Source organism: Aythya fuligula, chromosome 4, assembly GCF_009819795.1.
Source record: "Aythya fuligula isolate bAytFul2 chromosome 4, bAytFul2.pri, whole genome shotgun sequence".
In the NCBI taxonomy this organism is placed as follows: domain Eukaryota; kingdom Metazoa; phylum Chordata; class Aves; order Anseriformes; family Anatidae; genus Aythya; species Aythya fuligula.
The window spans coordinates 73,216,595-73,232,836 of NC_045562.1; the positions used below are offsets into that span (position 1 = coordinate 73,216,595).

At 36.4% G+C, this 16,242-nt stretch overlaps 1 protein-coding gene across 4 annotated transcripts in view; it reads right to left on the reverse strand.

The window, feature by feature from the left end:
• Nucleotides 1-16,242, reverse strand: part of CTNNA2 (catenin alpha 2) — a 484,674-nt gene that overhangs the window by 432,838 nt on the left and 35,594 nt on the right. The window contains exon 1 of one of the 4 annotated variants that reach the window (XM_032186539.1): nucleotides 1,525-1,529. The exons of the other annotated variants lie outside the window; for them this stretch is intronic. The gene's annotated coding sequence lies outside the window, so the exon portion shown is untranslated. Of the gene's footprint in view, nucleotides 1-1,524; nucleotides 1,530-16,242 lie in introns of those variants that run through there. 4 annotated transcript variants of the gene reach the window in all.

A 16,242-nucleotide genomic window follows, 5' to 3' on the forward strand; every position in this document is an offset into this window, starting at 1 on the left:
GCTATTTCTTACTGCATGTTTACATCCTACCTTTTAAATTCGCTTTGTCTTAACATAATTCCACTGTGCAATATTATTTTAAAACAATTCTTATCACTGCAGCTCCAGCTTTCTAATGTCTGAAAGCAGAGTAGCCATGGCTGATTCAAGTCTACACTGCAACTTTATTAATACTTTAGCTCGCACTGTGAGATCTAATGAATTATCATTAGTCCATAATTTTCTGCTTTCTGTGTAGTACTCATAGCTAAAGATCTTTTTTCCCCACTTCCTTCATAAAGGAGTCTAGGAGGAAGCAACCAATCAAGGACAAATGGGAGCCTGCTATTTCTGTGACTTCCCTTCTCATACATTTCAAGACTTATTTTTTTGCCAAGATGCAATTGCTTTGTCCTCTTGGCATTAATTCCAGGCCAATATTACCTGCAGAACATAAATAGCCCTTCAATAATATTGTCCTTTTTAGAGGCCCAAAACTCAAATTTATAAGATCAATAATTTCCTCAAAGTTCTGTTATCAACCAACAACTGAGATATGGAAAGAAAGTATAGTGACAATCTTAAAATTTTCTGATTTTCATCAGTCAGTTCTTATGCAAACTGACACAAGTGTTCCAGAAATCTTTAGAAAAAAACTTTCTTTTTTTTTTTTTTTTTAAATAAGCTGCTGAAATCTGTGACATTATCACAAGTGAACACAAGACAGCCCCAATAAACTAGTGGCCACTCTAGACGACATCTGCACTTGCTATCAGATTGAGAGAGTTCCACAGACCAATCACAGTGTCTGTAATTAGGCTCTACATCAACCATTACTTTGAGGAGAATCCACTTGCAGTTTTTCTTTCAATTAAGCAAACCAAAAATACAAGGGCTTTGAATTAGTAAAACTAGGTTTTATTAGAACACAGACATTTTAACAAAGAAAATTTAGAAAGAAAACCAAGATGAAAGAGATTATGAAAAGTATTTTCTCTTTTCCACTGAGCCCTTCCAGGGTAGATCTTCTCCTTTGGTCTTGCTCTCAAGTCTAGCATTTTGTGGAGACTTGTTGACTGCCAACACTTTTCATAAGTCTTTAATCATTGCAGAAAGTTCAATTCCAACACTGTTATAACACATCTTCTTGAGTGCCTCCTCTTTACTTTTTAAAAAACGCCATATTCATGGTAATGCTGATATAGATTAGCTCTGTAACTCACACTGATGGATCATGGGACCCAAGATACTTTTACAATTCAAACAAACTATCAATTGTTCTAAAAAGAATTAATACTTTACTTTTCCCCCTCCTCTTTGGTTTCCTGAGAAACCAAGGTACTGAGAATAACTGATCTAAGGACTAGATACATCTACTGAAGTGCAAAATGCCAGCCTGCACCATCCAGCCATTTAGTCATTTCTCCTTTTTCCCTTCATTCCAATCAAACAAGAACTACAGAACAGAAGTGCTTTGAAGGTCTTAAAATGGCAATGAAAAAGACAGATGAAATTTAACTTTGTTAAATGTAAAGTGAAAGACACCAGGAAAAAGGACCAGATTCCTGATTACATACATAGTGATGGACTCTGTATTGATTATTAATATGCATGAACACAATCTGTGAATTATTATAGCTTTATGTAAGTGCCAGCTTAACACAGAGTAACAACCAAAATAAAGCAAAGAATTATTCTGACAGAGAAAGAAAAAAACAGAACACACCATTATGCCACTATAAATCTCCATCATCAATACTATTTGTCCATCACTTTTCTAAAAAGAGTATAACAGAATGGAGAAATACAGAGTGGCAACAAGGACAATCAAGGACTTCAAGGAACAAGCAAATAGACTGAGAATCTTCACTGTATAAAAGAGAAGACCAGAGTGGGGAACAAAACTGAGCTGACAAAATCTTAAGTATTATGGAGGAAGTGAAACAATCTTTTGCTTTTGTCTTTCCCAACACAAAATTAAGAAATATATATATTAACAACAACAAAATAACTGTTGTTACCAGCAAGGGTTTTGGAACGCCGTGTACTGCATATGCCAGAAGTTTTATATCAGGTCAAAAATTAACTTGATACATTCAGAAAAGGGAAAACAAACAAAAAAATAAAAATGAGCAACATAAACCACTGACCTGAAGCCCCTGACATGAAGGCAGAGGCTTGGCGGTCAGTCTGAAAAGTCCCACTGAGTGCTTTCTCTACACCTTTACTCTGAGGCATCAAGCATTTCATCTTGTTGTTTAATGGAGTCTAAAACTGTCCACACCCTGGCTTACTGCCTACTGTAGTATAAAAAGAAAGACAAATCACTTGGAGACAACCTCCTGGAAGATAAGGAAACCTCAAGCGAATAAAAGATTGGGCCAGCTTTTTGGAGTGAGATAAATCTACGCCCTTTCCTCTTCCTGTGTGATAAAATAACCAGGGCACACAGTACCAAGCAATTACAGCAGCAGTAACTTTGCCTTGACAAGGGCAGATCAGGAAGCAAGTAATGCAGTAGATATTGAGGGTGCACCCAGAGATGGCAGTACCAATTCACCTGCCAAAACTCCATAGCCTACTGGTTCCTGAAGAGGTTGAAGACACGTTGGAGACAAGGTGTAGATGTCTACGCGACCCATTTGTTACTCAAGACAAAGACACTGACCACACAGGTAATGTATGTGCTCTTCTCTCCCCTTTGCATCAACAACAAAATGTAAGACCTCATTAGCTCACCTCAGGTTTATCAGCCTTTTTTAGTTTGACAAATGGCATATGCAGTCAAATACTCACATTGCTTTAATTTCTGCACTTCTTCTCTTCCTTAGTTCCAGATTTTAACAGGATATTCAATAGTTCAAACATTCTCCAAAGAAGCATTATAGGTTTATGTCCTCTATGCTACTTTTAAGCCATGATACTCTTGCACAATTACTGCCAAGACAATAGCTAATGAGAACATTCAAAAGAAAGCAAAATTGTTTCAAAAAATAGGATTTTACTTAACAATATTTAATTGCTTCTTTAGATCACAGACAGGAGCTCAAACATTCCTACCAGTAATTAAAAATATCATTTACTATAGTCAAACTCTTTTGAAACAAGGTTATTATTAAGAAAGTTTTTTTCCTTTTGAAACAATTATTTCTGTATCATGGGTAAAAATGTATCCTATTAGAATACATCACAATAATATCATCTGACAAATAAAAATAGAAGCCTTAGCAATAAATAATCCACTTCATTTTTGGATGACTCTTAGGATTGTCTTTCCTTTGTTATCTCTAATAATGTTAGTGTAGAAGACATCACTTTTCTCCAGACACAAAATTATTACACCATTCAAACCCCTGATTTTTACCCTTAGTTTAATTATTTTGTTTATTAAATGTTTTCTAAATCATATGCAATTGTTTCTACAATTTAAAGTTGAACAATTCCCAACATATACAATACAATGTATTTAAAAGAGATACCAATAAACTACTACTGTTCTAATTTTCCCAGCATGAAAGACCTGTTCTTAAGCTTCCCCAGTAGGGGGAAAAAAGTAATAACCTATGAGGTCATATCTTCAAATCCTATCAAATTATCGCCAGCTTTCTTTCATTCTGTTAAATTGCTTACACATTAAATTGCTAATAACAAAATGGCTTGTGCAATGCCCAGATAAGTTAACAACTCTAATTTTGCTGTAAAAAGGACTGAAGTTTAAGCGTCAAAAAGATAACTAAACAATTCCATTTCTTTTTATTTACCTTAAATTACCTCAAAAGACAGCATCTATGACATTGAAACTTTTCAAGTGCAGTAGCATCAGAAATTTGCTAACCTTAACCTATTTTGCCTTTTATATCATTTCATTAGAAATATTTCTTCAGCTTTCCCTAGAAGTTCATCATGATTTTGCAGTATGAAGTCTTCCATATTTTAATTTATTTTTTGTTTAAGAGGTGAATATGAATTTAGGAACATTGCTTTGTGGCTGGCACAGTATATAGGAACATTTAAGCAATAATTGGAAACCACTGGTGCAATTTGGGGAAAAATAATCAGTATCACTCTATATAATTTCACTGCATAATCTCACTATTTTTTGCAAGTAGGTATGCAAAGTAAATTGACATATCAACTGAATCCAAATCTTAGTTATGCAAATGTTGCATCACAACAAAGAGCACATTCAATCAAACCTATAAATTAATCTGATCTATAAACATATGCAAAATTCAAACAATGATGTTATACAGTGTGTTCCTGAACCATACAACATATTAATCCCACAAATCTACCATTATCTTGCTTACCTTCGCAGCAAAATTTGCTTATAGAAATACAGGTTTGACATTTAGACCTGCATGCTGTAATTTAAGGAAGTATTTGCTAAAAAATTATAATGCTGGAAATAAAATTTATGGGCCAAGGTCTTTTGCCTGGACTATCAAAGAAATATGTATGTGCATACAATTTTAAATTGAGTTAGAAAGGATTTCAACCTAGTCATTTTTTTTTTCTTACCAAGATAATAACAACAATTACCATGAGGAAAAGCTTAACTTTTGTATTTTGTATAGCGACTGAAATATCCCAGTCAGAGCCTGAATTCAAGAAGATCAAGTAATGCCATTAAGGTTAGTATTTCATATTATCAGACATCTTGAAAGTACTTATTTGGGTAGGATTTATGACACATCGCTTATTGGCTTGGCTCTGGGCAGCAGTGGGGCCTTTGGAGCCCCCTGAAACTGGTCCTTATCTAACATGGGGCAGCTTCTGGACTCTTCTCATAGAGGACACCCCTGCAACCCTCCACTACCAAAACCTTGGTATGTAAACCCAAACCAGCACTCATCTCAGGACACATGGAATATTGCTTCAAAGAATGTGAGGACCTAAAGGGAACAAAACATCAGCACCCATTTTTAGTTGTACAGTTATGGCATCTCTTGCAATTTCTATACCACTCTTTTCAGAATAGGGGACACACATTTATCTCTTTCCATTACTATCTTTGATGCTACCTCAATTCCTTTAGTAACACAGTACTTATGCCTGAGAAGAAAGCAGGAAATCAGTGAGATTATTTTGCAGATTTCGCTTTCATACTATCAGTGGGACAAATGCCTAAGGGTAAAAAATGACCATTTCTTATATGTTCTTGGTACAATCAGTGTCATAATCATCATTGGTGTCTTACTTTCATTAAGACTTATCCATCCATCATCCGTAGCTTCATTCCTTAAGATAATGTACTGTTTTACAAAAAGGAGCAGAGGTACCCTATAGGGACCCAACTACTACTAGTTCCATTGAAATAAACTTAATATAAACATACAGTTTTTAGAATATGGACACAGTTGACCTTGTTCTCTGAAACACCTTTTTACATTGTCCCATTTGAATCACATAAATCATCTCCTCTATCATTTCAATTCCTTATGGCTATGATTTTTCCATACAACATCCTTATCCTGTCCTTTTAGCAGCTGCCAAACTACAAATACATCTCACAAAGTATACTGTCCCAAAGTACCATAGTATACTTTTGCACTGTTATTGCAAACTGCAATTAAAAATTACAACTAAAAATGTACAGAAGTCTACAGTTACATATTAAATACTTAATTTACCTTCTTGTGAGATCATATGAATGTGATTCTATGACTAAAAGACTGTTGTTCTTTTAGTAATTCTTTCCTCTTTATTCTTATACTGGGGGCAGGGGGCAATAAGACACTGAAAAATGTAGATGTAATTTAAAATGAATTAAGAAATTCAAGTTCTCCTTCTAGGAAAAAAATAAAATAAAAATGTATATGTAGCTCTTCCAGAAATTAAAGAGATCAATTTGTCAAGTTACTCTTAATTTCTATATTCACTGCAGAAGATAATATACAGATACACTTTATTAGGAGTATGAAACTCTGCAAAAACAACCTTTAATACAAATGATTCAACATTTTTAATAGTTAAACAGGAAGGAGCACTAGTTTACTTACTAAGCATTTCTACACGCCTTCTCCTACAGCGTAGGAGAAAAAACACAAATGCTTTAAAATCTAAAACCCTTCCATCCACAATTTCATTTTTTTGTTCAAAAGCAGAAATTCCCTACGATTCCCTATATTTCCTATGACTGCTGGTCAGGAAAATTTAAAGTACTAAAGTTCTAATGAAGTAAATTTGTTTGGGGAGGTTCCATGCATTACCTGCCTTTCTCACCATCCACTTTCAGCTTTCCAGTGTCCACTGGTGTTCTAGCCAGAGCTGATAGCCCCCGAGTCCATTTCTAATCTCACCTCTTGCAGGGACCCGACTGACTCAGATTTGCCAAGCCACACAATTCAAGCTGAAATGGGATTTGTCACACAGGATTTTTTCATGTAGTACACAGAGAGCTTAACACTGCACATTGCTGATCCAACAGAACATTGTGGCATCTAGCTACACAGAAGCCTGAATCCAAAAAATATGAATCGTGGTGCTTGTTTACAAGCCTATGATGAGTCTACCATACATCTTGCCTGTACATTTCCATTTCCTATTATAAACCACTAGGCATGCAGTTTTTCCTAAACTCTAATACATACCTAAATTCCAATTATTAGCAGTATTAGACCATCAGTTTATATAAATTACCTTTAAATCCTGTATTTGTATATTTTCTGGCCAGTAGGCCCTTCTCCAGACAATAGCACATTTTGGAGGACTTTGTTAGCCCTTTGAAGTAATACAGGCTTCCTGATTTGAACCTAGCATCCAAATAGTCATCATTTGCACCACCTACTAGGTCTTCAAAATGACAGAATTTGTCCTTGGTTAAATAAAACAACTGAAGGGCACAATAACACTGTTTCACAAATAGCATTATTTCTGCCCAATGCAATACTAATTGCAAATACTAATACTAATGCAAAACTCATAAACCTGAGTGAGCTGGGTTTAATTTCCAAGTAAGGCTGAATGGCATTTCTATTTTCACTAAAATAAAAGGCATAGCATTCCTGTACCTCCAATTACTCAAATCTACTGTTTAAAACAAAATTACCATTATTGAACTCATTTAGCTTCTTGCTCTTCCCTTTTTGTGAAACACAGAAAAGCAGAAACCATACTTCTGAAAAGAACCTGGTTGAAGGACAGAGGAAGAAAACAACCTTTTTATCACAGAATCATTAAGGTTGAAAAAGACCTCTAAGATCATATGATCTAACACCCCTCCCTCCCTCATGTCACCCACTAAACCCTATCCCAAAGTAACACATCCAAGCTTTCCTTAAACACCCCCAGGGACGGACACCTCCCTGGGCATCAGGCCATTCCAATGCCTGATGACTCTTTCTGAGAGGAAGTTTTTCCTAATATCCAACCTAAACATAATACTTGAATAAACATAACATAACTGATACTTAATACTTGCTTATGTTTCATTAAGTTATCAGTGAAGTCATAACAGTTATGTCAGGATTTACATTTCAGTCCAGAATAGGAACTCTGCTTGGTCCCAACTAGTTTAGAAACACCGGCACGTGACTGTGCCACGTGCTACCTCTTGCCGTATACTAATAATATTAAGTTCAGCTTGTTTAATAAACTTATTTGCTCAAGCACAGGCCCAAGTTATGGCAATTTCTACCATTTCAGGCCAAAAGTGCATTACTCCACACCACCTAGAAGATGAGCGGTGCTATCCACCAGCTGGTCGATCACACCTTACTCCTTGAATCTCATCTGGAAATGTGTTCTGGCTCGCTGCCACAGCTCAGTACAGCCAACGTGCAATAACAAGCAGAAGGAGAACCTACAAAGAGTGTCTAAAAATATCATACCTGAGACAGACATGTTACCTTAACAGTTTCACCTCAGTTTGAAAAAAACAGTTACATTTGATTAATGACTCCACCAGCCACAGTGGAAGCCACTGGGCACAGAAAACATGCTTGCCTTCAGACCAGTACCCTAGCTTGATGTTAACTACTTGTTCTATAACCTGGGTATTGTACTCTGCAGGTATTCAGGTAGTTTGGACATAATAAAATGATCAAAAAAAGATAGCTAGTAAAATAGTCAAATTCTCTAATAGCTGTTTAATTCAGAGCATATAATGGGAAATGGAAAGTAGTTAAAATATGCAACCAACTTCAGAAAGGCCAAATAAAAAGCTATGCTCACACTGATAGCTACACTGTGATTTATGAGATTTTCATGAAAGGTCTTGGAGAGTGAAGGAGAGCTAAACTTCATAAAATAATAATCAGAACAAACCAGGATTTGAATATATATGTATTTTACCTAGGACTCCAGCGTTACAAACCACTTCAGCTTTACCTAACACTGTGCAACTCCTACAGAAACTACTGAGTTAGTTTCTTGTACTGCAGCAAACAGCCTCAGGTTTTTCCCAACGTCATTTGCTGTTTCAGTCTCTACCTCTCTCCTTCGCTAACTACAGAAGCCCAAAGCCCTAGGTATCAAGGAGTTACAAGGTGTTAGGTGAAAAGAAATTCAGTATCCATCACAGATACACATACGCTTAGTCATGCCGAAACGTTATAAGGCATTCAGTATGTAACACAAAAGAAGCTATCCTCTGAAATGAAGATGAAAATCAGAAGAAAATCTTGTACCCAAGAATACAGAACAGCAAACTACTTGATTTTTCACGTCTGACTACGCAAGCAGTTACAAATTCTAAAGGAAGTATGCTAAAAGAGTTACTTTGCACTAAAAGAGAAAGGATATGATTTTACAAGCACAATATTATGTTTTCATTCATAAACTCTGGGAACAGGGCCAGACCTGACTGCATACATTCAATTTGACCTTTCAGGAACATTTATTTCACTGCAGAACCTCCACACTAATAAGTTTGAATTACACCAGTAATGCCAGTCACAGACACCGCCTCCCAGCGCAGCGGCAGTTATTTATAAAAGCTTCCTGGGGCCATCACTGGAAATGTATCCGTCCTACAGATTACGCCAATGAGCTTGGTTGCTTAAAGAAAGCGACAGTTTCAGATACTTGTGATGCAGTTCACTAAATTGTTTTAATTAACGCAGAATCTTGCGATGATGGCAGTGACTGCATCCTAGGAAATAACTCCACTTTCCTATGACTGGCAAGTCCAGTGATACTCAAATTTTTCAGCCAAGGAGAAGAGTAGCTTACCCTATTGACATGACAGGTGGCTGCACTGAAGCAAGATGAAGCCAAGCTACTCATGGACAGAAATTCAATAATTCCTGGTGACTATCTGTGCAGTACGTGCTCCACAGCAAGATGCATCCCACACCGGCATCCCTTGTCCTGACGGCAGCCAGAAGCTCGCACACACTGTTTTCCGACCGGGCATGTGTTAGATATTTTGAGGTGTAAGTGACAGAGAACTGGATTAGAAGCTACGAAATTTAGTTTCATATCCTTTCTCAGCTTTTGGCTTTTTTAGTAGTTTCAAGATGTCACTTCAGCTGTGCCACACTCTTTGCTAGCAATAAACAAATACAGCTCCTTCACTTCACAGAGGTACGGAAAAAATAATTTTGTGAGTATGAGGTATCCAATGTTATGACAGCAGAGTCATACTAGCAATACATATATTGTGTTATGCAAGAAAACATTATATATAAAATTTAGAATGAAACCCTGGTGTACTCGAAGAAAGCAGGTTTACTACTCACTTAAGGGACTTTCAATTCATTCATCCAGAAACTAAGGAGGGCTCTGTTACAATTACTTTTCGGAGTACTTCAGACTCTCTAAAAAACGTAAATCTTTGTATAACTTAACTTCTCTAATAGTCACTATTGTTTTCTTAATGATGAAATCTTGTGGCAATTATTTTCCGGATAGCATTCCACTAGTAGAATCAATATAAAACTACCAGAACTTTGGAAACTCTATTTGTTCAGGGTTACTCTTGTTCTTCTCCATGTATTGCGTGTTTCTTTTTAATAAATGGCCAACTTACAATAACCGAAACAGCACATACAGTTTATTAAAATCTGAGCCATGCCATTTACTAGTATCTCACTAGATTCATTAAATACCCTGGCAAAATCAAATTTACTTTTTTTTTTTTTTTTTTTTTTTTTTTTTTTTAAGGATATACTTGCTGGTGCTAAACTCAAGACACCACATTTAAGGTATAATTATGACCCTGAATGCTGCAAATTAGTATAGCATTCATTTGAACTGCCAAATTGCCAAAATGTGCATCAGACACAAAGCGATTTTATATACACACACACACACCCCGTTACAGACCCCAATATAGGCTCCAATCCTGTTTTATTGAAGCTATTAACAATTTTCTCTATTGGCTTCAATAGGAAATAGATTCAGTTCCTATTATAAAGTTCCTATTATGTAAGACTGATGATGACTACACGGTGACTAAAGCAGAGAAGATTTACAACTGTGATTTCCTCCTTAGTACTTTTGAAAATGATCTTTTTTTTTCTGTTGGGAGTGTGGGGGCACATTACCTATTCCCTTTCTATTGCGTGCACATCTTGTTCCTCTATTAAGGACCTTTGGAGAATATTTCCAGATTTGTTTTTTTGTTGATGTTTTTTGTTTTTCAGACAATTTTTCCAATTCTTTCCTCTCTTAGTAGCTCTCTTAAAAACATTTCTAAGACCACCTTTTCCCAACTGTACAGTGTTTAAAAGATCTGTTACTTTCTCCTGGTAGTTTCTGATTATCCTTGAATCTGTTTGTTTTGAAGTCAAGTATACAATGAACATCAGCATATATTCTCAAAATATCAAACAGAGAAATAGGATGAGAGGTTTTGATACGTTTGTCTGCTTTTATCTTACAAGTTTGATGGTACGTGATACACATAGCAGAATCACATTATGGATCTCACTTAACACTCCATAATAAATCAGAAGAAAGTTCTTCTTAGAGCAGCAAACCAATACAAACAATAATCACTGTTAATATGCAATGCCAGTTCTGTGCTTGCTAACTTTGGTCTAGAAAGCTCATAAAGTTTTAAGATCCAAGACATGGAAAGAAAATGAACTATTTACAAAGAAATATGCATACTGCAAAGAAATATGCACTCAACCATTCATTTCAAAAGCCAGAGAAGCAACTACCGTGCTCCTGAGATCGAGGGGAGACCCAAACCTCAAATACTAGTCCTTGAGTTGGGTCAACAGCAACCTTGTTCCTCCGAGCTTTGGACAGGCAGATATAAGAACAATGGCTATACTACATATATATACATATATACATTTATTCTCTTTTGTCAAATTTTCCTGGAAAGCCTTCAATTTTACCAGTAGCACTGAAGCAGATAGTCAATTTGAGAACAGAAGCAAAAAAGGTACAGGACAGTGCTAGGCAGCCTAGAATTCAATGATTATTCCGAATACTTCCACTAAAAGGTTTACTTTCATTTTTCAAACTTTCTCTGTAATTTCTTCTGTTCTTTGAATGCCTAATTGCATATATACCAAAAGCACTGATAAAAAAAATAATTTCCATAGCAACTATTTCAAAGAATACTGCTCAGTAATTCATAACAACAACAACAACAAGTATGTAGATTAACCAAAGTCTTCATTTACATGAATGGATTTCTTTATCTACATTTAAGTGGAAATATTAGTGTTGATAGTGAACAATTTCAGAGGAACACATCATAAAAATATGAAACTTTTTCCAAAAGAATTCCACATGATCGCTCAAACAACTGGTATTAACCTTCAAATATAGAGACTTTCTGAAACTGTGATTATAAAAGACATTTCAGGTGATCTGCAAGAATTTGCTTCAATATTTGAAATGTATAGTGACATCACATAGAGAATTTATACAGATTTTTAGCTAATTAAACAAGAATTTTCCATAGCAACAAAAGATTCAGAAGCAAAGCTTCTGATTAAAAAGCTAAAAATCTACATGTAGACTAGTTGCGTGGAGGTGTTTTTTTTTTTTTTTTTCCCCATTTAGAATTTTTTTCCCCAACGCTTCAAGTAGATTGTTTTTGTATATCCTTTTGTGATTTACACACCACCATTTAGCTCTCTCCTGGCAAAACGTTACAGCCAGTGTAGTACATGCTATATAATAATTCTTTCATATAATCAAATATAAAGAATTATTAAACTGTCAACTTCAAACACCACAGATCAAGGTTCCAATTGTACTGTGACTAGAAAAACATTTAGCATAACCTGAGTCTCAAAACAGGGGACTTTTAGGCTCATAACAGGAGAGTTGACAAAATGGTTGCTACTCCAAAATAAGCTCATTTACATGAGACTATTCACTTAAGATACACCTGGCTGTATTCTACTCTATTGCAAAATAGATCATTTTTTTAAACATAAAAGGTATAGTCCTTGTCAGGAGAAAATTCCTATCCAACAGAACAAAATATTGGTTTCCTACAAGGGGGTTTCTCTAATTTAGGAATGAGACAGTGTTCCAACAGTGATGGGTGATACTGGTGGGAGGGGGATGGTTGGACCAGGTGATTTTGGAGGGCTCTTCCAACCTTAATGATTCTGTGATTCTCTCACCCAGGCTCACTAGCAAAGCATCCGAGCAGCAGAGCACATACTCCTCCACAGACTTTTTGTCCTTGCAGAGATAGCATTCCCCCACCCTCCTTTTACCAGAGTGCTAAATACAGCAGAACTTCACAAAATAAATGGTTATTTTTTCAGATTAGGGCTTTCTTTAAAGACAGCTAGAGGTACATAAAACAATGTGATTGCATACCTCATGTTTCATAATGGCAAGTACAAAAAAAAAATATCTGATTTTCAAGACACTAAAGAGTAGTGATTTTTTTTTATGTTTTTATTACCTTCATTAACAGATGATCATACTGAAATACAAAGATGTCTAAGCATCTAATGTTCTGGCAATGACTGAAGAAACAATTAGTTAATGTTGAAAGTGAAGTCTTTAATCAAAATCAAGATAGAGTTGTTCTTATAACGCAATGACCACAGAAACCGTTAGCTGCTTGATTAAAAGCACACAGACAAATGTGCTTACGGTTTCATATATATTTCATACGTGCATTTAACTTTAGAGGTACAGGTAGGAACAGAGAAATGACTACGTATATCTCAACCCCTGATTTGCGCTGCTGAATTGTAATGAAATAGTTTTACCTCATTAAAATGGAATGTATTAAACCCATAACAGAAGTTCACATAAACTTCAAGAGAAAACAAAAAGGATCGTAGAAATGAGAAAATGAGAGTTTTCAACGTATCTGTTTGAGAATGATCACAAAGTTAAAAAAAAAAAAAAAAAAAAAAAGTTACAGAATGATAGAAATATGGAAGCTTTACAATCAAGCAACTCAGGAAGAAGATGCTCCAAGGTCTCCAGTAGTACTGATTTCATCACTGATTTAAAACAAAAAACAAACCCACACAGAACCAGAAAATCCAAATAAATCCTGAAGTATTAAAGTCCAAATGCCTTGAACTGTAAATTATTCCCATTAAAAAGTCTATAAATAATTACAGCATAAAGCAAAAAGGAAAAATGTAAAAGAGAACAGGAAAAGGCCAAATATAGAAAGCGCAACTTACCATCTCCCTAAACACATTAAACTACCCAAAACAATCAGATACAGGAATGCATAAATAAATAAAATTAAACAAAATCCTACTAACAAAAGCTTCCATAAACTAAAAATAAGTGGACACTAGCAGAAACAGAGGCCTCTACGAAAAGCAACAATCAAAGTGACAAAAGCCAAAAAGCTTATTTAAAACATCTCATTTTAACCAATGAATTAATTATTCTACAATAAGAGGTCTCTTAAAATAAAACAAAACATAAATGAGTTATTGAATGACAGAGTAAGTAATGAAATCCCATTTCCTACATTCCCCTCCTAAACTTATGCAGAGCATGAATGGACGAAAGACTTCCCTACAATTCAAATAATCATTGATTTTCTCTACCTTTTTAATTTAATCCTTAGGTATATTACAGCTTTCAACTGGCATCAACTCATTAATGGGTTCAGGAGGGGAGAAAGCAAGGACTAAAAAACTTTTCCAACCTTACCCAAAAATGCTTATAAAATTTGCCGTTGTTCAGCTTCTCAGTATAAGACTTAAATAAATGCGTACTTTTACTTGCTGGAGACATTCATATGCTTCACCTGCTTTAGAACCCACATTGTAGATGGTCTGAATTATTAACTTTAAGATGCATTTCTGCATGTTCTACTCTGACATCCCATCGTTTCAAGGGGGAGATGTTTGCATTTCTGCAAAATCAACTACAGTGAAAACCAGTGGAAGAAAGAGAGCAGATGGTTCCTTCTCAGCAGGCAGGTTATGGTGGGGAATGTGCAGGTAAAAGCAGGAAAATATTTTTGTTTAGGCCCACCCCACCAAAATACAGTGTCAGTATGTGTGATCAAGTTTCCCAATGTATGGATTTTACATCACATCATTGAATGGCTTGGGCTGGAGGGGACCTCAGAGCTCCCCCAGCCTGATTAAGGAGGCATTGGGGAGGCATTGGGGAGGCAAGGACAATCCCCAGACATGGACTGTATATCTCGAAACAAGACACTGAAACTCATGATAGGGAAGCGGCAGACGGACAGAGAAACAAACGTAAGGACTATAAATCTCAAAACTGGACATTGGAATTCATTATAAAGATACAACAAACGGAAGAATTGGCAACAACCAGCTCTCGCAATTAAGAAACCTGCCAATTCAGCAGATTCCTGACCAAAGGTGAAAAGTACACTGTGAGGAAGACTCGGGGTCTTCCTCCCAAAGACCCCTGCCCACGTCCCAAAGACCCCTGCCCACAATTCTTGGAAGGCTCTGCGCAGGCGCAAGGTGCCAAAAGACTAATTAGCATGAGAAGCGAGGGAAGGCGGGGATAGGTAATGCATATGTATAGGTGCTTGTAGAATATTGATAGATTGATTGTATAAATTCAAGACTGCTTTCTGCTTTGAGTATGCACGATAGGTGGAGAGATCCCCCGTGCATCCAGCGCTGCAATAAAGAATATACCACTTAAAGGAATTTCGGCTTCGATCTTTGAATCAATCTGGCGACCCAGATGGGACGACCTCTCTGCCGGACCGCAGGACCCGCTGGGGACAGGACTCCCTAGGGTACCCCCGGGATTTCCCGGAGGGACTCCTCGACTCACCGGATCACTGCGGAGGCAGACAAGGACCCCATCATTGTAAGTGAGTATATTCTTTATTCTGGTTTGGTTTTCTGGTAGACCGGTCATCTGGGACTGTCCAGTAAGTCGGAAGGTGACTTCTGCAGGACAGTATTTGGTATATACTTTGTGGTTAGTACCACAAGTATATCTGGGGACCTTGGGGTCCATCTGTATCTGGAACTGTCTGTAAGTCAGAAGGTGATCTTCTGCGAGGCAGTGTTTGGTATATACTTTGTGGTAAGCACCATAAGTATATTTGGGGACCTTAAGGAAAGAGCTCGCTTTAAGGTCCATCTGGAATTGTGTTGTCTATTTCGGTTTTCTGACTCATGGAGTATGGTATTTAACTTTGGTTATTGTTACTGTGATTTTGGCTATTTTTCTGGTGGTAATAGTAGGTTCGTGGCATTGTTATAAGAGAGATATCGTTACGGTGTTACACAGTTCGGTTTTCTGACTTATCGCATGTGGAATTTGACTCTGACTATTGTTATTGTGATTTTAGCAATATTGCTGGTAATAGTAGCTTTGTGACATCGCTACTGAAAGATATTGCGTGCCCGTATTTTTGTGAGTGATACGTTTTGTGATACGCTTTTGTAAGTAACATGTGTATTCTGAAAGTGTAAACTGGAAAATGGGGGGGCAAACAAGCAGTGAAATTTTAAAGAAAAGTGTGTTAGGATGTGTTTTAAGTCACTGGAAGGATATTGGAGGATCTGCCGGTGGAAGTGTGAACAGGAAAACATTGATAAAATATCGTAATCAGTGGTGGCTGCTTTATAAGCTGGAATGTGGAGAAAAGTGGCCCCTAAATGGAACTTTAAACTATAATATTTTGCTACAGTTAGTGTTGTTTTTTGAGAAGCAGAACAGGATGAAATGTTGTATACTGATGTTTCAGCATCTTGGTGGGAAAAGGTACGGAATTAAGTTGGCCCCTGACTGAGCCTTTGATGATGGCATTAGAGAAGTACAGGCTGGAGAAAGATAAAGGAAGTGTTAAAAGGGTTGTTGAAAGTGTTAAAGGTGTTTGAAGTTGAATGAGCAGGGAAAGAGGATGTAGGA